At 35.5% G+C, this 25,261-nt stretch overlaps 1 long non-coding RNA gene across 1 annotated transcript in view; it reads right to left on the bottom strand.

Annotated features, from left to right (window-relative positions):
- Positions 1-3,736: 3,736 nt before the first annotated feature.
- The window catches only part of LOC133651067 (uncharacterized), a 37,643-nt gene continuing 16,118 nt past the window's right edge, over positions 3,737-25,261 (bottom strand). The window contains exons 3-4 of the long non-coding RNA XR_009826367.1: positions 15,606-15,710; positions 3,737-11,915 (exon numbers count right to left, since the gene is read on the bottom strand). This is a non-coding gene — a long non-coding RNA (uncharacterized LOC133651067). The remainder of the gene's footprint in view (positions 11,916-15,605; positions 15,711-25,261) is intronic.

Here is a 25,261-nt window from a genome sequence, read left to right as displayed (position 1 = left end):
TATAAAACTATATCAAATGTATTATTTTTATAATACATAATGAATAATTGTGTAGTAAAAATATAATTGTATTTCATGATGTATTACACAATCGACAAAAAAACTAAATATATTGTCCTTTTAATTTTACTTTTGTTTAATTATCGTATAGTTTTAAAGTTTATTGTAGGATTCATTTATCATACACCTAAAATTATATACAGATACTTTATATTTGGTTTTTTTATTATATCTGTATATAATTATTCATTGTATGATTTATCCAGTCTAGGGTTTACTAGGCCTCTCGCCTAAAGTCAGCTGGGATAGGCTCCAGCTTACCCATGACCCTTATGAGCAAAAGCGGTATAAAAAATGGACGGATGGGTGGAAAACTGAAATAATAAATACAAAATATTTATTATACATATATAGTTTATTGTATACAGGTTTTTGTAACAATACTAACTCTCGCAGAAGTATGAAGAGAAGCTGCACCTCTCTGTCACCAAGTGGCGCTATATAGATATTGTTCAACCTTGTGAATCTTCTGTTAGGAATTGCATTGCTCATATTGCGCTGACAATGTCGAACGAAGTTTCATTTCTGGTTCTACGGTTATCATCACTCTTTTTCTTCCTTGCCACCACTGGTACTTTTCTGCAGTAGCACCACAACAAAAGTTAAAGTACCAATGATTGTCACACACACACTAGGTGTGGTGAAATTAACCTCTGCATTTGACCCATCCCCTTGTTCCACCCCCTGGGAGGTGAGGGGAGCAGTGAGAAGCAGCGGTGGCCGTGCCTGGGAATCATTTTGGTGATTTAACGCTCCAATTCCAACCATTGATGCTGAGTGCCAAGCAGGGAGGTAATGGGTCCCATTTGTATAGTCTTTGGTATGACTCGGCTGGGTTTTGAACTCACGACCTACCGATCTCAGGGCGGACACTCTAACCCCAAGGCCCCAAAAAAAGCCAAAAGCCAAAGAGAGAAAAAAAAAAGCAACTCACTTTTGCGAACTGGGACAATTGCCACTGCCAAAACTCTCCCGCTTCGACTGACCCTCGCATGACCATGTTGGAGGTTTTGGAGCTATTGACGACCAGCTGGATTTATGAGTGAAAGGTTATGAATAATGTTTAGTTATTAATCATTCATCATGGCCAACAGAGCATATATAGACCTCCCCTGGAAATTACAGCCTTACCTCCGAAACATAAATTATCCATCAGGTCGCCATCAGCTTCCTCAATGCAGGCTGACTCCAGGAACGTTGACCAATCGGAAGGCTGAGACAGAATTGTACACAAACTGTAAAATAACAGAGGGGTACTAAATTTGATTTCTGAATTGGGAATACTTTTTTTAAAGTATTTTGTTGTATTGACATTACCTTTTTTTTCGAATACAAGGAAATAATTATTGTAATAGTCTCTCAGCTTTCCCAGTACCATTGAAACTCGCACCAGTCTAAGTTCCCAGTTTTCGTGAATGCAGCATTAGCCTAGCATCACAACACTTAACATAATTGTAGTTGTGATTTTATGAGACACAAAAATGTTTTTTAATAGGCGAGACACAATAGTGGCGTGTTGAACTACAGTTGATGCCTTAACGTAAGTGTTTAGAGCCCTAGACAAGTGGAGCTTGGTTGACAACACAATAGTTCACATCATGTAAGCGAGTTAGCATGCCTGCATTGATTACCACGAGCAACAAAAACCTATTCAAGAGTCATCTTTGTCATGCGAAGGGAAGACAAGATGGACTTTTTATACGCACACAAAGACTAGAGATTAATCACTCAAAAGGAGGGACACTTTTACCTACCTTAAAAGTTTCCCGTGTGGATTGGCCCCATTAGGATCAAACAAAACCAGCTGGTTGAAAGGAAACAGCCAAGCAGGTGATGACCAAAGACACCTTCAAAATAAAACCGGAAATGATTGCTTAAAATAAAACCGGAAATAATTGCTGAAATATACTGAAAGCCAAACGTCAATTGTTTATTTAGTAGTATGTTTGATATTGTGTTTGCACTTTTTTTTATTAGAAATATTATAGTTAGTGATATTTTTTCATATTGCATTATCCATGTTAGTCAACATTATTTGATTGTATAAGAATGCTTTAATTAATATAATTCAATCATATCATTTTAATTTAAAATAAAATATATATATATATACTGTAGTGTTGTACCGATACCAATACCGGTACCGCTACCAAAGTTATTTCAAAACTTTTTGGTACTTTTCGGTACTTTTCTAAATAAAGGCGACCACAAAAAAATTGCATTATTGGCTTTATTTTAACAAAAAATCTTAGGGTACATTAAACATGTGTTTCTTATTTCAAGTTTGTCCTTAAATAAAATAGTGAACGTACAAGACAACTTGTCTTTTATTAGTAAGTAAGCAAACAAAGGCTCCTAATTTAGCTGCTGACATATGCAGTAACATATTGTGTCATTTTCCATTCTATTATTTTGTCAAAGTTGTTAAGGACAAGCGGTAGAAAATGAATTATTAATCCACTTGTTCATTTACTGTTAATATCTGTTTACTTTCTCTTTCAACATGTTCTATCTACACTTCTGTTAAAATGTAATAATCACTTATTCTTCTGTTGTTTGATACTTTACATTAGTTTTGGATGATACCACAAATTTGGGTATCAATCCGATACCAAGTCGTTACAGGATCATACATTGGTCATATTCAAAGTCCTCATGTGTCCAGGGACATATTTCCTGAGTTTATAAACATAACATAAATTTTTAAAAAACTAAAGAAGATGTGATGCCAAAAAATATCGACGTAATCATAGTAGTATCGACTGGATACACTACTGTATTTGGTATTATTACAGTGGATGCCAGGTGGAGATCCACCAATGGCGTTTGTTTACATTTTGGCGGACCAGTACTTTTCAGAGGCGGTATAGTACCGAATATGATTTATTATTATCGCGGTACTATAGTAATGCCGGTATACCGTACAACCCTAATATACTGTAAATAATACCAAAAAACACTATTTGCATGTTTTAAATGAAGATAAAAAATATATGCATTACATTAGTTTAATATTCCATTGCTGCTATTATTATTTTATTCAGTATCTAAAAATAGAAATATAATATAAATGCAATGTAATCTATTATTCCAATAATGTTTTATATTTGTTTTGGTTGGTTCCCAACTATGATGATGATGATTATTATTTGAGATAGGAATTATATTATGCTATAAGGCGCACCTAAAAACCTCCAATTTTCTCAAAAGCTGACAGTGCGCCTTATAATCCGGTGCGCCTTATATATGGACCAATATTGAGCCACAACAGGTCTCGCAACTACGGGATGCATAACGTAACCCCAGCCTCTACTGTAGCGTCTATTCTATGTGCCTTATAATGCGGTGCGCCTTATATATGAACAAAGTTTTAAAATAGGCCATTCGTTGAAGGTGTGCCTTATAATCCAGTGCGCCTTATAGTGCGAAAAATACGCTAATTGATGCGCAAAATTGTGCAGAAATATGGGGAAATAACTACAAAAGTACACTTCATTCATTAACAGTGTTACAAAAAAGATCAGTTAGAATAATACATAATGTTGGATATAGAGAACATACAAACCCTTTATTAATTGAATCGAAAATACTGAAATTCCACGAAATAGTGAATTTGCAAACAGCTAAAATTATACACAAAGCAAACTATAACCTGCTACCCAAGAATGTACAACAATTCTTCTCAACAAAAAAGGAGAAATATAACCTTAGAGAAAAATGTAATTTAAAACATTTGTACGCACGTACAACACTTAAGACCTTCAGTATATCTGTATGTGGAATTAAATTATGGAATGGATTAAGCAAATGTGGTGGAATGTCCGAATCTTAAACAGCAACAAAAGTGAATTTAGTACAAAAGTTTTATTTACCCATAATCAAATGGTACAAGGTTGGATTGAATTGCCATGCAAACAGACAACGTCTCCGGAGACGTTGGACGGATCGAGAATCATGCGAATCATGCCTAGACTTGGTCTACTTGGTTATTTATGTGTTTCCCTCGTGTGTCAAGGTCCAGTTGTTTTGGACCTGTTTATTCTGCAACATCCTTGAATCCCTTAGCCATAATAAACAATCAAAACGTTTTGTACAATGGTCAGGCCGACCATACGTTCAACTCTAACCCACATATGCTCTTCCAATGGTGCAGAATAGAAAGAAGAGAAACGAGCAGAAATTCCACTACTGTCGTGTCCTCCTTGTTGTTTTTCGACCCCGCTCTCTTTCCCGGACTTTGACAGACACAAAATATGGTACAAAGGTCAGAAATTCCACCACACAAAGAAATCAAATAATGTACTAATATAATCCACTTCAAGAAGCACTTCAAACTTAAAGTGTTTACAAAGTACAAAGAAGAAGAACCATGATAAACATTCTGAATTTATCTCATCCATCCATTCATTTTCTAGATAATCTTACTCATCTCACCATATGTAATATAACTTACTTCACCAATTAGTATTTATTTATTTGTATTGTTATTACTTATGGAGTTTATTGTGAATAAATTGAGAACAGGAAGTGAACAAAAGTTTTTAGCAACTATGTAAAGGAAAAGGGGTAGGATTAAAGGCCTACTGAAATGAATTTTTTTTTATTTAAACGGGAATAGCAGATCCATTCTATGTGTCATACTTGATCATTTCGCGATATTGCCATATTTTTGCTGAAAGGATTTTGTAGAGAAAATCGACTATTGCTCGCTGATAAAAAAAAAGCCTTGCCTGTACCGGAAGTAGCGTGACGTCACAAGCGGTTGTGCTGCTCACAATTCCCCGTTGTTTACAATGGAGCGAGAGAGATTCGGACCGAGAAAGTGACGATTACCCCATTAATTTGAGCGAGGATGAAAGATTCGTAGATGAGGAACGTTACAGTGAAGGACTTGAGAGGCAGTGATGGACGTATCTTTTTTCGCTCTGACCGTAACTTAGGTACAAGCTGGCTCATTGGATTCCACACTCTCTATTTTTTCTATTGTGTATCACAGATTTGTATTTTAAACCATCTCAGATACTATATCCTCTTGAAAATGAGAGTCGAGAACGCGAAATGGACATTTAAAGTGACTTTTATCTCCAAGACAATACATCGGTGACACACTTAGCTACTGAGCTAACGTGCTAGCATCGTTCTCAAATGAAGATAGAAACAAAATAAATAAACCCCTGACTGGAAGGATAGACAGAAGAGCAAAAATACTATTAAACCATGTACATGTAACTACACGGTTAAAAATTCTCAGCCTTGTAAGGCTTAACAATGCTGTTGCTAACGACGCTAAGGCTAATTTAGCAACTTAGCAGCCGGAACTCACAGAACTATGATAAAACATTAGCGCTCCACCTACGCCAGCCAGCCCTCATCTTCCCATCAACAGCCGTGCTCACCTGCGTTCCAGCGATCAACGGCGCGACGAAGGACTTCATCCGTGGGTTTGGCGGCAAGCATCAGCTAGGCGTCTTCTATCAGGGTAAGTAGTCCTTGTTGTGTTGCTGTAAGTATTGTACTTAGCCGCTAATACACCGATCGATCCCACCTACAACGTTCTTCTTTGCAGCCTCCATTGTTCATTAAACAAATTGCAAAAGATTCACCAACACAGATGTCCAGAATACTGTGGAAATTTGTCGAAGAAAACAGAGCTTTGTGTATTGTGTCCAATAGGGCCCAAACACTTCCGTGCATTTTATGACGTCACGCGCATAAATCTTATCCAAAGGAGATTTTCAACCGGAAGTGTGGCGGGAATTTTAAAATTGCACTTTATAAGTTAACCCGGCCGTATTGGCATGTGTTTCAATGTTAAGATTTCATCATTGATATATAAACTATCAGACTGCGTGGTCGGTAGTAGTGGGTGTCAGTAGGCCTTTAAAGTGTTTACAAAGTACAAAGAAGAAGAACCATGATAAACATTCTGAATTTATCTCATCCATCCATTCATTTTCTAGATAATCTTACCCATCTCACCATATGAAATATAACTTACTTCACTAATTATTATTTATTTATTTTTATTGTTATTACTTATGGGGTTTATTGTGAATAAATTGAGAACAGGAAGTGAACAAAAGTTTTTAGCAACTGCTATGTAAAGGAAAAGGGGTAGGATTAAATAAGCTCTGCTTCTTCCTACTCTTTTTCGAGCATGTTGAATAGAGGAACTGGAAATTGTGACGTATCATGTTGCATGCACGCATGTTCCAAATAAACACAAACTACAAATCAACAACAACAACAAAAAGTGTCCCAGGTTGATCACCTGGGTTGGAGCGTAGTTGCCGGTAAAAAAACAAGATAATTCAGGCAGTATTTGGGCTGGAGAAAAATCCTTGGACTGTACTGGCGGCAGTAAGGCGGCATTATAATTAGTTTCAGGGGAGCGGTGTGTTTAAGGACGATAAGCGAGCGGCGCTTTGGGTGAAGAGGAGTCGGCGGCTGAGTACGGCTGCTTGTTATCTGTGCAGAGCGGGGGCGTGGGGGTGTGTAGCAAAACACCATAATAACTTTGAGACAGACGACGGAGGGGGGTTGGGGGGGGGGTCGTTATGTTGATGCTGCCAGCGGCAGAAGATTAAAAACATAAATAAAAGTAAACTGACGGAAATCCACGTGAAAATCTTGTTTGTTTGCATCATCGGGAACATTTACGAGGAGGAAGAAACAACATGGTCGCCTTCACCTTCTCCTCCATGGACCTACTCGTCATCATCATCATCGTCGTTATTATTATCATGCCTTGTGTGCTGCAGCTGCGGTTAAGACGGCGAGCGATGTCAGCTTGTCAACTGACAGGAACAAGAGCGGAAAAGATCCCAAGTGGCTTGTGTGGAAAATTGCACGCCAACATGATTTTCAACATGGCTGCTTTGATGGCGTTTACTGTTATTACTATTGTGTCAATTAGGTGCTCGCGTCACTTGTTTAAAGCTCTGAATCCGTAACTAGTTAGTTAGTTAGATAGATAGAAAGAGGTAGGGATAGTGACTTAGTTTGTTCATTAGTTAAAGGTAGGGTAAGTTTGTTAAATAATTAGTAAAATGCCACCATATCAGACCTGGGCAAATTAAGGCCCTGGGGCCACATGCGGCCCGTTGAGCTTTTCATTCTGGCCCGCCGGACATTCCCAAATAATTGTTTTATATTTTTAAGATGGAAAGTGTAGCTGCCATTATGATGTGCAGGGATGGTTTTTTTTCCACTAGGTTTGTTGCATTTTGGTTAAGTTTCGGTTGATTGTAAAATATGTTGTCAATATTCAGTGTTTTATCATTCATAGTTAATATTGTAAATCCCACATTCTTTATTTTCATGTACATTCTGGGTGCCTCATTCAGTAAAAAAAAATTTAAATTCCATTCCGTTTTTTAAGGCGGTCTATCATAACGTTTTTAGCTTTTAATTATTATTGTGAGGTTTTGTATTAGTGTTCCTAAAAATAGATATACCGGCCCCCAGACACACTTTTTTTAATCTAAATCTGGCCCCCCGAGTAAAATAATTGCCCAGGCCTGCACCATAATTTTACTCATTGTGTCAAGGACTCAATGTCCAAATATTAGTTAGTTAGTTAGTTAGCTGACTAGCTATCATCTTGGTAGGGATAATTAGCTAGAAGGATAGCTCTCTTAAGGTTATATTGGAATGTATGTTGCTCATTGGTTAAATGTACAGTAAGTTAGTTGGTTGGTTAGTTAAAAGTAGGGATATTGACTTACTTTGTTCATTAGTTAAAGGTAGGGTAAATTTGTTAAATAATTAGTAAATTACCCCCATATAGTATTCTGTTTACTCATTGTGTCAAGGACTCAATGTCCAAATATTAGTTAGTTAGTTAGCTAAATAACTAATGTATGTTGTTCATTGGTTAAATGTACAGTTAGTTAGTTTGTTAGTTAAAAGTAGGGATAGTTATTTACTTTGTTCATTAGTTAAAAATAGGGTACGTTTGTTAAATAATTAGTAAAATACCCCATATAGTATTTTCTTTACTCATTGTGTGAATGACTTAATGTCCAAATATTATTTAGTTAGTTAGCTAAATAACTAATGTATGTTGTTCATTGGTTAAATGTACAGTTAGTTAGTTTGTTAGTTAAAAGTAGGGATAGTTATTTACTTTGTTCATTAGTTAAAGGTAGGGTAAGTTTGTTAAATAATTAGTAAAATGCCACCATATCAGACCTGGGCAAATTAAGGCCCTGGGGCCACATGCGGCCCGTTGAGCTTTTCATTCTGGCCCGCCGGACATTCCCAAATAATTGTTTTATATTTTTAAGATGGAAAGTGTAGCTGCCATTATGATGTGCAGGGATGGGTTTTTTTCACTAGGTTTGTTGCATTTTGGTTAAGTTTCGGTTGATTGTAAAATATGTTGTCAATATTCAGTGTTTTATCCTTCATAGTTAATAGTGTAAATCCCACATTCTTTATTTTCATGTACATTCTGGGTGCCTCATTCAGTAAAAAAAAATTAAAATTCCATTCCGTTTTTTAAGGCGGTCTGTCATACGTTTTTAGCTTTTAATTATTATTGTGAGGTTTTGTATTAGTGTTCCTAAAAATAGATATACCGGCCCCCAGACACACTTTTTTTTAATCTAAATCTGGCCCCCCGAGTAAAATAATTGCCCAGGCCTGCACCATATGTTTACTCATTGTGTCAAGGACTCAATGTCCAAATATTAGTTAGTTAGTTAGTTAGTTAGCTGACTAGCTATCATCTTGGTAGGGATAATTAGCTAGAAGGTTAGCTCTCTTAAGGTTATATTGGAATGTATGTTGTTCATTGGTTAAATGTACAGTAAGTTAGTTGGTTGGTTAGTTAAAAGTAGGGATATTGACTTACTTTGTTCATTAGTTAAAGGTAGGGTAAATTTGTTAAATAATTAGTAAATTACCCCCATATAGTATTCTGTTTACTCATTGTGTCAAGGACTCAATGTCCAAATATTAGTTAGTTAGTTAGCTAAATAACTAATGTATGTTGTTCATTGGTTAAATGTGCAGTTAGTTAGTTTGTTAGTTAAAAGTAGGGATAGTTATTTACTTTGTTCATTAGTTAAAAATAGGGTACGTTTGTTAAATAATTAGTAAAATACCCCATATAGTATTTTCTTTACTCATTGTGTGAATGACTTAATGTCCAAATATTATTTAGTTAGTTAGTTAAATAACTAATGTATGTTGTTCATTGGTTAAATGTACAGTTAGTTAGTTTGTTAGTTAAAAGTAGGGATAGTTATTTACTTTGTTCATTAGTTAAAGGTAGGGTAAGTTTGTTAAATAATTAGTAAAATACCCCATATAGTATTCTGTTTACTCATTGTGTGAATGACTTAATGTCCAAATATTAGTTAGTTAGTTAGTTGGTTGGTTGGTTGGTTGGTTGGTTAGTTAGATAGCTATCATCTGGGTAGGGATAATTAGCTAGAAGGTTAGCTCACTCAAGGTTAGATAGTAATTGACTTTGTTCATTGGTTAAATGTAAAATTAGTTAGTTAGTCAGTTAATTAGTTAGTTAGTTACAGGTAGGGATAATTATTTAGTTTGTTCATTAGTTAAAGGTAGGGTAAGTTTGTTAAATAATTAGTCAAATACCCCCATGTAGTATTCTGTTTACTCATTGAGTCAATGACTCAATGTCCAAATATTAGTTAGTTAGTTCGCTGGCTATCATCTGGGTAGGGAAAATTAGCTAGAAGAATAGCTCACTGAAGGTTAGATAGTACGTTTGTAATTTACTTTGTTCATTGGTTAAAGGTAAAGTTAGTTAAAGGTATGGATAGTTATTTACTTTGTTCATTAGTTAAAGATAGGGTAAGTTTGTTAAATAATTAGTAAAATACCCCCAAATAGTATTCTGTTTACTCATTGTGTCAAGGACTCACAATGTCCAAATATTAGTTGGTTTAGTTAGTTAGTTAGCTAGCTATCATCTGGGTAGGGATAATTAGCTAGAAGGTTAGCTCACTCGAGGTTAGATATTAATTTACTTGTTTCATTGGTTACAGGTAAAGCTAGTTAGTTAGTTAGTTAAACTTAGGCATAGTAATTTACTTTGTTCATTGGTTAAATGTAAAGTTAGTTAGTTAGTTAGTTAGTTATATGGATAGTTATTTACTTTGTTTATTAGTTAAAGGTAGGGTAAGTTTGTTAAATAATTAGTAAAATACCCCCATATAGTATTCTGTTTACTCATTTTGTCAAGGACTCAGTGTCCAAATATTAGTTAGTCAGTTAGTTAGTTAGATAGATAGTCATCATCTGGGTAGGAATAATTAGCTGGAAGGTTAGCTCACTTGAGGTTACATAGTAATTTTTTTGTGTTAGTTAGGAGGAAGAATAATCTACTTTGTTCATTATTTAAAGGTAGGGTTAGTGAGTTTTTGGTTACTATTGGATTCTTTAGCTAGTTTTGAAAGGGATTAGTTACACATGGGTTAATTTGCTAGTTATTTTGATATTGATTCATTGTGGTTATAAAATGGTGTATATCGGGGGTGGTTATATATTGTTAGGGTAGTTTGTTAGTTACTCTTGGATTAGTTCATTAGTTTTGGTGGGGCTTAGCTAGTTGTATGACCAGCAAATTTGTTAGTGTATTAGTTAGGGCTGCAACAACTAATCGATTAATTTGATTAAAATCGATTGTTAAAATAGTTGCCGATTAATTTAGTCATCGATTCGTTGGATCAATGCTATGCGCATGCGCAGAGGGTTTTTGTTGTTGTTTTTTTTAATAACAATTTTTTTTTTTTAAATAATCCTTTATTTATAAACTGCAACATTTACAAACAGCTGAGAAACAATAATCAAAATAAGTATGGTGCCAGTATGCTGTTTTTTTTCAATAAAATACTGGATAGGATAGAAATGTAGTTTGTCTCTTTTATCCGATTAGTAATCGAATAATCGAAGTAATAATCGACAGATTAATCTATTATCAAATTAATCGTTAGTTGCAGCCCTAGTATTAGTTCATAATTAGTAAATTATCTAGTTTGTCAGTTTACTTATAGTAGAGTTAGTTACATTTGGATAAATTATTTAGGTTTGATATATGGATACTGATTCAGTTAGTTTGTTAGTTAAAATTAGGGATAGTTAGCTTTTTAAGAGTTGGGTTGGTTGGTTGTTATTTCAGTGCAGAATTAGTTATATTTGTGTTCACTTGTTAGTTGTACCCTGGGTTATTGTGTCCACATTAGGTGCAGTTAGTTCAGGGTTGAGATAGTTGGTCAATTCAATTTGTGTTGGTAAATGTCTGGGATTAAATTAGTTTGTTGGTTGAGGAGTGATTGAAGATTGAGTTTTTAATTGTATAAAGTATGGATTAACTGTGTTAGTTACTTACTTAAAGGCTATGGTATGGATTAAGTTTAGCGTACTAGTGATAGTTATTTAGTTAGTTTGTTGGTTGCTCATCATCGGTTGGTGAGTTAGTTATTAGTATGTTTAGTTATTAGTGTGCTGAGTTGGATTGGAAGTTGAACCTTTGATTTCAGATGAATCAGCATGCTACATGCTGTACTTGCAACTTTGTCATATCAGCACACATGTTAGATGACATCATAGTATTTTGATATCATAGTACTTTTACACCACCTGAATACTGTGTTTGTACTGTAAACATGGTGAAGCAGCAGGACAGTGCCTTGGGTGGAAAGTCTTCTATCACGTTGGAACGAGCAGAGCTTGTCTTCGACGTCCACGTTTTTGATGGCGGCCATCGAAGTGGCAGCCGATGTCATCGCTTGTGTCAGCCATCAGCTCGTGTGTCAGCTGCACGCCGTCATGGCGTCTTCACTGCACGCTTTTAAGCGCTGCGGCGTCATGTGGACATCCTGACAAGGGGACACAAAATACTACAACCTCATACAAAGATTTGCACTTTGATCGCGAGTGACAAGATTAAAATTTGAGATTTAGTCACACTGTAAACCACATCCAAAGACCTGCACCAGGGGAAATATATTTGTGTGTATTGATATATATTTATTTATGTATTTATTTATATATACATATTTGGGCTGTCAAGTGATTTTTTAATCAGATTAATCCCACTCTAGAACTGTGATTAATCATGACAAATCATAGGTTATTATTTGCTTGCATTAATACAATTTGCTGAAGAAAATACCCCAAAATTTGGATCCAAATGCAAAATTGTAGTCAGAATTTCATACAGGAAAGATTTTTAATGTTTTACTGAACTGCACGTCATTGGTCTGCTTAAAACTGGGTGACAGTAATTATATTAAGAATTAAGTGCTCATTTTGAATGTATTTGCAACAATATTGCAAAGTTACTGATAGATCATTGAATAAATGCACTCATAAACAACTTCTGCACCATTTAAATTTGCATTTCCTCTTCTTTAGTTTAACCAGTTGTATAAACAAACACGCTTGTTTACCTTTTCAGATGACAGTGCTGATCTCTTTTTTTGGCACAATGTGACCCCAGCTCGTTGTGATTACTTACAGATGCCCAGTGTTCTCCAGTAAGCAAAATAAATTCATATGCAGCCAGTAGTTGCAACTTGATGCTCTTGTTTGTGTAGTACAGTTGGGTCATATATATCCATCCATTTTCTACCGCTTGTCCCTTTTGGGGTCGCGGGGGGTGCTGGAGCCTATCTCAGCTGCATTCGGGTGGAAGGCGGGGTACACCCTGGACAAGTCGCCACCTCATCGCAGGGCCAACACAGATAGATATACATACATATATATGTATATACTTATATATTGTCCAAATATACATATATACACTGTATTGTATTTGTCAGTAATTATTTCTCGCTTCAGTCCAATATTATTTTACTGCATTACTTTTCTTTAAAATAAAAAAGGTGCTCATATTACTCATAAACACACAATAACACGTTCACTTCTGGGTAAAGAAAGTGTCCCAAGTTGTGTTCCATTGATCATGGCTTTTTATTGTGGTCTTAACTCAGAGTAAACATACCCAGGATTGATTAATCCAACATAGAACCTGACTCCCATCCCTGATTTCCTCAGGATCCAAAACTCTTTCCGTTTTTATTCAAGTCAATGTGTCCGTTTAAACATACGCATACGCTAAATATACGCAGGGCGGATCAATTTAGCTAAAATCTGCTTGTGTTGGACAGGAAGTCATGCACAAACACTTGACTTTCAAAATGAAATGGTCAGTCTTCAAGGTGGATCTTATTTTACACTTTGAAACGTCCTAATGGGTGGGGACGGACATGAGGTCAACTCGTCAAAGGTTTTCAGACTCAATTTCACCTCGTTGACCAAAAACCCTGATTCTGGCGGTCCAAAATGAAAGAATCATATACAGGCATATACTGTATATGATGGCACATGGGGTCCTGTTTCAAATGCCAGCTGATACAGAGCCGAGAAAGCAGGGGCGGGGTTAGTGGGAGTGGTGTGGCCAGGGATGATGTTACTGTTGTGTTGTTGCTTGTGCTGTATACTTGATGGTCGTGTCACTCACTGCGTGATGGGTGATGAGCCGAGAAGACGACAACGAGAAATCGTCGAACAAAAAGCTTTATTTGTTTCAGCGAGCCGCAGACTGGAACCTGCAGCTTCCAGGAGAATGAGTATGGAATTAATCACTCTTCTGATATCCTCTCGGACAACTGTACTTAAATACCTTTTACACAAAGACCCCCACTCTTCGTAACTCTAGCCTTGGAGCCGGCCAGTCTGGACAAAAGCCCGGCCGGCTTGTTGTTTAGCCAGTAAACCTATTTGCTATGATCGGTTTGAGTCGGGTGACCTCCAACCCCTATCCTCTACTCCTACTTGTGAGGGCCTCCTACCAGATGTTGCTAATGTCTTTACTCTTCCTCCTAAACTCCAAACCTACATTCCTGTAGGATCCCAATTTCCTGGGGGCAAGAGCCACCACTCTCTGGAGCGCTTGTGATGGACATGTGCACTTTTGACTTTAGTAGAATAATCCTCTAAAGGATTCTGTGACCAAATACAAACACATGCTAGCTCACAATCATAAAAGTAAATGGTACATGGTATAATTCACCTCACTGGCTAAATAAAAAAATTAAGTTGTCGTTCTGCAAGGCAAAACTATCGTCTTTTCCACAAGTCAAGTCCAGTCAATGCCGTCACAATTGGGGTATCGATAGACGGCAAAGCTTGAGATGTAAAAGTTTGTATTTCGCTGAACGACGGAGCCGCAACACAACGGCGGTTAGGGATTGACGGACTGTGGACTGTGCTGTTCCGTTGCGGTTTCGTTTCCAGTGGAAATCCGGGTTCAGACTGTTGGGACCAATGTTCCCTCTAAGGTGCGCGCCTGTGCAATTGCGCACTGCTCAAGCGTCCTCTGCGCACGGCAAATCTATGCCACGCACAAAATCAAATAAAAAAATAAGCGCATAACAATTTTCGACACACGGACACGACAGAGAAAACCGTTTTCGTCATCATTGTTCAAATATTGTAACGTCTGTCGAGACGCTTTGAGGACGTAAATTCCATTGATCACTTTACTGAGCAAAACTCTTTATTGTCGGCCATAAACACATCACCAAAACATTAGTAAAAAAAAAATGATGTCTAGCAAAACTGGTCATTTTCTGCAGTACAAACCAGACCAAAAGCAACTTTGTTATATCAACAGCAGCCGCTCGCTCTTTCTCACTTGCGCCAACACATGCACATATGGCACTTAGCCAGTGATGCGTTTACAGCCACACAAAAAGTCGGACAACTCCAACACCACACATAAAGTGTCATTCCAGGTCGTTACACTATGATTTACCAATCAAATGTGTGCTTATTCTAGTGTCATTTATTAGGAATCTTAATTTATAAGTATTAATCATGAAATGCTGTTAGTATATTAAATAAATACTAATAAAAATATATTTTTTACAGTTGCAGGAATGTACACATGATCCCCTGCTTACATCTCATTGTGCAACATGTGAATGTTTTAACGGGAACTAAATGCAATGTCTGAAAGGGGTACAAACTATTTCCAAAGCAGAACCTCCACCCAGACAAACAATACAAGTACACAGTTCATGAAAAACAATATTTTTTGTTATTGTCATTGTAAGTGGGCCTAAACACTTATATTAGAAAATAACCTCATGGAAATGACTGCTGTCATTTGATTATAATAATAAGAGAATGTTGTCTGTCTATCTGTGTTGGCCCTGCGATGAGATGGCGACTTGTCCAGGGTGGATGGATGGATGGAGATTGAACTTGTTATTTAGTCAGGTTTGGGACAGGTGTGCTGCTAGTGTAGCCACAGTGTGCACGTCTGATGTTGCTCACATGGGCTCCACTGAATGCTCAGGGAGTTTTTGCGTTTGCTCACACACATGAAAAATTAGAGGGAGCCTTGGTTGGGACATACTATGATTGGGATATAATGAAGATAATGAAGGATGAAGTTATTAGGAAATGTTTAAAATGGATATGCTTGTGCCTCTCAATGTGTGTTTCGAGTCCAATTAAAACTGGGTGAAGGTTGAGGCCGACCATAAACTCTTACCTACCGCATTCTTCACCGGTCAATTGGCTTCTTTGCCGGAGGTCAGAAGGACAAACACCACATGTGGGGTCGGAGTCCAGGAAGGAGAAGACAGAGGAAGATTCCACGCCTGGAAGAAGACAGAAAAAGTGTCCTCTTTAAACATCTTCTGGCTCCAGATTAAACGAATACGCCGACAAGACTTTCCCATTTTAGGTTAAGACGGGGACGGCGTGGCGCGGTTGGGAGATTGGCTGTGCTAGCAACCTGAGGGTTCTTGGTTCCATCCCCACCCTCTACCAACCTCGTCATGTCCGTTGTGTCCTTGAGCAAGACACTTCACCCTTGCTCCTGATGGGTCGTGGTTAGCGCCTTGCATGGCAGCTCCCGCCATCAGTTTGTGAATGGGTGAATGTGGAAATAGTGTCAAAGCGCTTTGTGTACCTTGAACAGGGGTGTCCAAACTTTTTCCACTGAGGGCCGCACATTGAAAAATAAAAGCAAGCAGGGGCCATTTTGATATTTTTTATTTTAAAAACCAATACAATATATGTATAAAAAAGATACATTTAGGCCTCCACTCAGACTTGATCCCAGGGACCCCAAAAGGTTTTGGTCAAAAAAAATATTACAAATGTGTCACTATTTAGTATTATTATTATTATTATTATTATTATTCAAGGTTTAAATCTCTAGATCAACATTAGGTCTATCTGTCAATATAACGCTTTTAAAGATTTAAGTTGTATGCCATTTTTGTCAAGGAAAACCATTTTTTTTTATGGGAAAAAAACACAAAATACGCAATATTTTCCCCCAATAAAATTTTTAAGTGGAATATTTGAGATTATATAATAATTAGAGTCTCAAAAAGGTCAATAACTCATAACAACATTGATTTTAATTCATTATTTTTTCGAGCAATGACACTTAAAAAAAAAAAGTCCCACTAAAATTATTGGGGATTCAAAATGGTACTGCTCAGTAAAGTTTAAAAAATAAATCCAACATTTTTTAAAACTTTTACCACAATAAGTCTTGAAGATCAACTTCAGATCGATCCGTCAATTATACGTTTTATTGTTGTTTATGTTTTTTGTTTGTTCGTTTTAGGCCCTTCTTTAAAAAACTTTGTTTTTTAAATGGCAACCAAAAAATATGCAACATTTTCCCCCAAAACTATCTCAAAGTGGAATATTTAATGTGAAGTAAATGGAGCCTTGAATAGGTCAATAATTCATAATGACATTGATTTTGATTCATTATTATTTTTTAAAGAAAGAAACAGCCTGCATGGCAGCTTTGTGTTATTAGAGTAAATAATGCAACATTTTCTTGTTACATTTCACCTGTTTGCTCTTTTATACCACTTTTTATGTTTGTTTGTTTTTTTTTTCATCGTATTTTTAGAATGTGCCGTGGGGCCGTCAAAAAATTACCTGCGGGCCACAAATGTCCGCACTTTGGACACCCCTGACCTTGAAGGTAGAAAAGCGCTAAACAAGTATAACCCTTTTTTAAAAAAAACATTTTTTAAACAACTCAGACTTCATGTTTCTTGACCCTCATACCGGGTGTAATTTCAGGTTCATTGTTGAAATCATCTTTGAGTTTTTGCTGCACATTGAGTGTTTGACTGACACCCTCAGAGTAGAAAAGACCAAAAAAAAAAAATCAGAACATTCCTCCGGGCAAAGTAAAGTGCTGCAGAAATAAGAATGAGGAGGGAAGAAAAGCGGCTTTAGCACGGTCTACTTCACACGTGGATGTTTAATTCACACACAGAAATCCTGTTCCCGGGCTCTTTAGTTCACCGCTCTTAATTAACTGCGGAAAGATAACGAGCTGGGAGTCGCAAATGTGGCCCGGGAGCGCTTCGGAATAATCCAGCCCGCCCCCCCCTCCCACACACACACACATATTACTCTTTCATAGAATTGACACATTTGTGCTGATTTCCTCCACACCGCCGTAGCTTCATTAGCGGTAAAAAAAAAAAAAGCATCTGGTGAACGGTAGAGTGACTTTTACCGCGTTTTCTACGTCGCTTCCATGCTTCCCGTTTATGGATAGTCATATTTAATCACAAAAGAACTAACAAGACTTGAGGTGAATTATACTTTGTCTTAAATAAACTCTGCTTCTTCCTACTCCTTTCTCGCATGTTGAATATTGCTCATGTACTTGATATACTTTAATGTACCATTTTTAAACAAAAACATTTATAATACACAAATGAAACTCGATATGTACTATATATTTATATATATATATATATATATATATATATACTGTATATATATACTGTATATATATATATATATATATGGTAACACTTTACTATGGGAACATATTCACCATTAATTAGTTGCTTATTAACGTAACAAAGACTTAATTTAGAGTTATTTGGACACTAGGGGAACATATAAGGGTTAGAGTTAGGGTTACTAATAAGCAATAATTCTGAGGTTATTGAGGGAAGACTCTTAGTTAATGGCTTACTGGTTGTATGATAAGGCCATGCAGAACAAGGCATTAATAAGTACTTAATAATGACTAATTAAGAGCCAATATGTTACTAATTTGCATGTTAATAAGAAACTAATTAATGGTGAATATGTTCCCCATACTTAAGTGTTAATATATATATATATATATATATATATATATATATATATATATATATATATATATATATATATATATATATATATATATATACATATATATATATTTATATATATATATATATATACACACACACACATGTATATATACATATACAGTCGCCATCAAAAGTTTACATACACTTGTAAAGAACATAATGTCATGGCTGTTTTAAGTTTCTAATATTTTGTACAACTCTTATTTTTTTGTGATAGAGTGACTGGAGCACATACTTGTTGGTCACAAAAAACATTCATGAAGTTTCCTTTACCACTTTTGACGTGTTTTTGGGGTCATTGTCCTGTTAGAACACCCAACTGCGCCCAAGACCCAACCTCCGGGCTGATGATTTTAGGTTGTCCTGAAGAATTTAGAGGTAATCCTCCTTTTTCATTGTCCCGTTTAAAGCTCCAGTTCTATTGGCAGAAAAACAGACCAAGAGCATAATACTACCACCACCATGCTTGACGGTAGTCCTGGTGTTCCTGGGATTAAGGGCCTCACCTTTTCTCCTCCAAACATATTGCTGGGTATTGTGGCCAATTTTTGTTTCATTTGACCACAGAACTTTCCTCCAGAAGGTATTATCTTTGTCCATGTGATGTCAGATGAAACAGAAATTGAGCTGTTTGGCCACAATACCCAGCAATATGTTTGGAGGGGGAAATGTGAGGCCTTTAATCCCAGGAACACCACACCTACCGTCAAGCATGGTGGTGGTAGTATTGTGCTCTGAGCCTGTTTTGCTTCCAATGGATCTGGTGCTTTAGAAATAAGTAAATGGGACAATGAAAAAGAAGGATTACCTCCAAATTCTTCAGGACAACATAAAATCATAAGCCCAGAGGTTGGGTCTTGGGCGCAGTTGGGTGTTCCAACAGGACAATGACCCCAAACACACGTCAAAAGTGGTAAAGGAATGGCTAAATCAGGCTAGAATGAAGGTTTTAGAATGGCCTTCAATTTTGTCAAGAGGAGTGGTCAAAAATTCAAGCAGAAGCTTGTGGATGGCTACCAAAAGCGCTTTGTTGCAGTGAAACTTGCCAAGGGACATGTAACCAAATATTAACATTGTTGTATGTATACTTTTGACCCAGCAGATTTGCTCACATTTTCAGTAGACCCATAATAAATTCATAAAAGAACCAAACTTCATGAATGTTTTTTGTGACCAACATGTATGTGCTCCAATCACTCTATCACAAAAAAATAAGAGTTGTAGAAATGATTGGAAACTCAAGACAGCCATGACATTATGTTCTTTACAAGTGTATGTAAACTTTTGATCGTGACTGTATATGCTGCTTGATCTAAGCTACTTTGGACTGATGGTATTCAAAATGAACAGTGTTCTTGCTTTGAACAATAATCACACACACAAAGGGTTTTTCCGAAATCTATAGGTTTGCCAGACAAATATCACTAGGGTTCTTGCCATGATGTAAAACAACAGTTCCAGATAGTGTGAAGATTTAAAATGATGAGGTCTTAAAGCAAATTTTGTGAGCTCTTTCCCCCCTCCTCCCCCCGCCAGCCATTGTTGTTGAGCTAATTACAGGTTTTAATTGAATATAATGGAGCAACCTGCTCACCACAATGCAGTAATCCATTCGCCCACGCCGCTCATTCAAGGCTCTGACAGGAAGCCACGTCGCCCGGCCTGCAGCCTGTGGAGAATCAAGGCGGGGTGGGGGGAAGACAGAATAGGAACTAACTGACTTCCTATTATATCAGTGTTGGCGTTAACACACTTTTTCTGTCTTTTTACGCATTGAAATCAGTCCCCCAGATGCGGATTTTTTTTTTTTTTACCGCCCGGTTTGCTCGTTTTTTTATTTTATTTTATCGATTATCGCTTTCTGCCGGTGTTTTGTTTTGTTTATATTTGACGGGTCAAATTTCCGTCCCCTTTTATTGCGTTTTTATTGGTCGTAAATTTTGATTCGGCGAAAGCTTTATCAATGACAAATACTGCCTCAGTTTGCACTCGGACAACTTTACTGTCAAAAGAAAGACTTCATGGTAAACACAGGGGTGTCCAAAGTGTGGCCCAGGGGCCATTTGCGGCCCGCAGCTAATTGTTTACCGGCCCGCCACACATTCTGCAAAAATTGCAAAATTGACAATATTGCAAAAATTAAAAAAAAAAAAATTTAAAAAGTGGAATGAGGTGAAATCTAACAAGAATTTGTTGACACAAATTTTTTTTCTTCTTTTGTCTTTGTTTATTTTTCTTTTTTTTGCCATTGCTAAAAAAAAAAAAAAAGACTAAAAATCTATGTTATAATGAATTAATACTTAAAAAATATCACTTTAAAATGTTTTATGTGGAAAAAATATTGCATATATTGTGTGGTTGCCATAAAAAAACATCAAAGTTTTATTTGACAAAAGAGCATAATACAAACAAAATAATAGTTCAAACGTAAAATCGACAGATATATTTAAAGTTGATCTCGTAATTTAAGTGTTAAAAGTTAAAAAAAACTAATAAAAATGTATCACTTTATGAGTGGGGGACCTTTTGGATCCCAAATATATTTAGTAGGATTTTATTTAACTTTTCTCTGGGATTACTCAAAAATATTAAAGAATTAAAATCAATGGTGTCCTGCATGATTGATTTTAGGGCTCTAATGACTAAATACTGCATATTTCAGTTTTACTATAAAAAACAAAGTTGTCTTTGACAGAAAAGGCATAAAATCTTCTTTTTTTTTTTTTTACTTTATATCAACCTCAAGTTGATGTAGAGATTTACTGTAAGCGTTAAATAAAAAATAATAATAATAATTTGACTTATTTTTAACAGTTTAATGACCGAGACCCTTTATGGTCCCCGGAAGGCCTAAAGGTAAAAAAAAAGGTTTGAAAATGAAAAATATCATGCTTAAATTTTTCCATGTGCGGCCCTCAGTGGAAAAAGTTTGGACACCCCTGGTGTAAAGTCAACCTTTTAACTTCATCCTGTGCCATGTTTCCAGTAAATTACTTATTTTAGTCTTTGTGAGTCCATGGAAACTTCACTTTTATCTCCCGCTTGATCGACATCGTTTGAGGATGGAGACAGGCTAGCTGTTAGCTTCAAGCTAACCAGCACCCGACCAAACTCCTCCGCCCCAAAAACATACCTTGTAGGTCAACAAACGGGGCAAATATGTGCCTTTTGAAGTGTTAATGTGGGAGGAGTGTTCAAAAGGAGTCTATTGGAGAAGTGGCTGACAAGTTAGCAAGTGTCGCTCGCATCGCTGACATTGACGTCATCCCCGCCATTGTTTACTGAAGCAGAAATGCTGACTGTGCGTTATGATAAACGCGCAAGCGTCACCAGGCTCTACTTTTTAAATCGATAAGACTTATCAGATTTTATTTTTTATTATCTGTAGCAGGGGTGTCAAAAATGTGGCCCGCAGCTAATGTTGTAAAGGCCCACGGCACATTCTAAAAATACTATTCAAATAAACAAAAACTTACCAAAAGTGGAATAAAAAAGCTTACAGGTGAAACGTAATTTAGAAAAAGTTGCAATGTTGACAAATAAAACAAAGCTGTTTTTTTTCTTTAAAACTGTCATTGCTCAAAACATAATATTAAATCAAAAACAATGTTTTTTTTATGAATTATTGACCTATCCAAGGCTCCGATTATTTCACATTAAATAATCCACTTTGAAAAATATTCTTTGTGGAAGATTGTGCATATTTTGTGTGTTTGCCATTAAAAAAAAAACATAGTTTTCTTTGACAAAAAGGGCAGAAAACAAACCAAAAAACATAAAAAAACTAAATAATAATTTGAATTGACCATAGACTCTAGAAATTTAAGTGTTAAATAAATAATGCATGTATGCCCGGGCACACCATTTTCATCATTTCATGACCGAAGTAAAACACTTTTTACACTTTTATACTAAAATAAATACACCTACAACTTATTAAATAAAAATATAGAAAAAACTACCGGCAGCGGTAAAGTTTAGATCCATGAAGGAAAGAAGAAAGTGAATGAATGTTTATAACTGAATACATTTACATATGCATAAAAATATATTTTCTTTTGTATTATTTTTTTTAATGAACTAAGTAACATTTATGACAACCTTTTTCCAAAACACAATATAGAATGTGAGATATAACAGGATAATGCATACATTTATCATTTGTTTTCAAAACGCTTACAAAAAAGCGGGACCCCAAAAATTTACTGTGGGACCCCATTTAGAAAATTCCTAGCACCAACACTGTATATAATATTATCCACACACATATATGTATGTATACATACTGTATATATCCAAACTACAGCCCACGGGACAGGTACAGCCCAACAGCCTCTTCAAATTGGCCCGCAAGACGTCATGAATTCAACAAAGCATCGCTGAGTGCTTTCAAATTCATCTTAAATATCAGGAGGTCTCTGAATGCTACATGGTTGCTGCCAGTGTGAGTAAATCAGAACAATGACCCTTGGAAGTGATTTGAAACAAAAGCACATTTACTTAATATGACACAATCCAAACAACCTTCCCTAGTCATGGTGCCAAAAAAAAAAAGTAATCTAACTTACATAAAAGTCAACACACATGGTCACACATTGTGGATATTATGAAAAACTTCAAACGCCATAAAAAAAAAAAAAAATCTAAATTACACCCATTTAAATCCATGAGAGTGCATGATGGGAAAAAATGTAAAACACTCTGTCCACACTTATCCATGTTTGGCACATTTTAGCTGCTTGATATTTCTGATTGATTACAAAACTTTAAGAAGGTTATCACAAAAGTAAACACGGTAGGAGTGAAACTTTTACATACTCTTAGTAACCAATTACCCATCTATCCATTTTCAATTGCCTGTCCCTCCAATAACTATATATCCATCATATTAATTATATATCCATCATACTAATTATATATCCATCATATTAATTATATATCCATCACATTAATATAATATGTACATTTATTTGGTGCCCAGCCAAAATTTTAGCCCAATGCAGCCCCCAAGTCAAAGAGTTTGGACACCCCAATGTATATATATTTAAAAAATGTAAAAATACAAATAAAAAAGAAATATATATATATATATATATATATATATATATATATATATATTTTTTTTTTTTTTTTTTTTTTTTTTTAAATAATAATAATAATTTAAAAAAAAAATATATATATATATATATATTTTTTTTTTTTAAAATAAAATACAATATATATATATATATATATATATATATATATATATATATATATATATATATATATATATATATATATATATATATATTTAAAAAATAAAATAAAATACAATATATATATATATATATATATATATATATATATATATATATATACCGTATTTTTCGGACTATAAGTCGCAGTTTTTTTTCATAGTTTGGCCGGGCTCCAGTGCGACTTATATGTTTTTTTCCTTTTTTATTATGCATTTTCGGCAGGTGCGACTTATACTCCGGTGCGACTTATACTCCGAAAAATACGGTACATATATATGTATACATATACATATATATGTATATATATACATATACATATATATATGTATATATATATATATATATATATACATATATATGTATATATATACATATACATATATATATGTATATATATATATATATATATATATATATATACATATACATATATATATGTATATATATATACATATACATATATATATGTATATATATATACATATACATATATATATATATATATATATATATATATATATATATATATATATATATATATATATATATATATATATATATATATATATATATATATATATATATATATATTTATATACATACATACATATATTGTGTATGCAACTGGGATAGGCTCGCGACCCCGGGAGGGACATTCGGTAGACAATGATGGATGGATGGATACAAGAACAGTGCCTCTGCTGGTGGCAGCCAAGCACTGCACTAACGATCACAAGTAAATCTCTGTGACCATGGTGGAATGTTGACTTGTTAAATGTAATTTCCTGACTCGGCGTTGTGAGTCAAGTTGGTTGATGCCGGGAGGAGCCGTAACAGGAACACAGCTGCAAGAAATGAGAACAAGGGCGAGTGAGGCGGGACCTTTAAATGGATGTTTTGTCGCGTGGGAGACGAGCGGCGGCACAATATCGAGCTGAAGACGAGTGTCAGATCCTCCCAATTCGCTTCATTTGACACCCAAGATACACAACAAGGTTTTAAAGGTCCCATATTATATCATCTTATCCATTTTAATTAGGTGCCAGAGGTCCCACAATAGCTTATTGGAAGTCGCTGTTTTGTGTGTATGTAGCTTTAATGCTAATGATCTGTTTTTGTCTAAGAAGTGCTATTGTGTTTTAGCCACTTTTTTAAAAATATACACTAGCTTACCCAAAATGTGGGCTAATACTTTACAGATACTGTAATATGATTGTTCATGTTTTTCAGTCTGTACAGATTGGTGTCCTATCGCATTGCGTTGTACATTGCAAACTCAAAAGCCATTCAGTTCCTGACGCAGAAGCTAGCTTACGGCTAATGTGTTAGTAAAACTTCTCAGAGGGCGAGATAACTCCTGGAAATGGCCAAAGGTATAGATGTGTGTGTCTAAGTTAAAGAAAATGGCAAGCTTTCTTCTTCTAATGGATTTATTACAATCTTTGCAAGCTGGGTAATGTTTGCTGTGGTCTGGAACAACATGGCGCACACACAACTATTAGAAATGCAGCCAATATTACATACCGTTTATGTATCATGAAACATGGAAAAATAAACTAAATACACACACGTAAAGGAAATTAAATGAGCTCAAATATACCTACAAATGAGGCATAATGATGTAATATGTACATACAGCTAGCCTAAACAGTGTGTTAGCATTGATTAGCTTGCAGTCATGCAGTGACCAAATATGCCTGATTAGCACTCCAACAAGTCTATAACATCAACAAAGCTCACCTTTGTGCATTCACGCACAGCATAAAACGTTTGGTG

Source organism: Entelurus aequoreus, linkage group LG05 (assembly GCF_033978785.1).
Source record: "Entelurus aequoreus isolate RoL-2023_Sb linkage group LG05, RoL_Eaeq_v1.1, whole genome shotgun sequence".
Classification (NCBI taxonomy): Eukaryota; Metazoa; Chordata; class Actinopteri; order Syngnathiformes; family Syngnathidae; genus Entelurus; species Entelurus aequoreus.
Note: the sequence above shows the minus strand (reverse complement) of the source record. Positions and strands in the feature narration are given on the sequence as shown.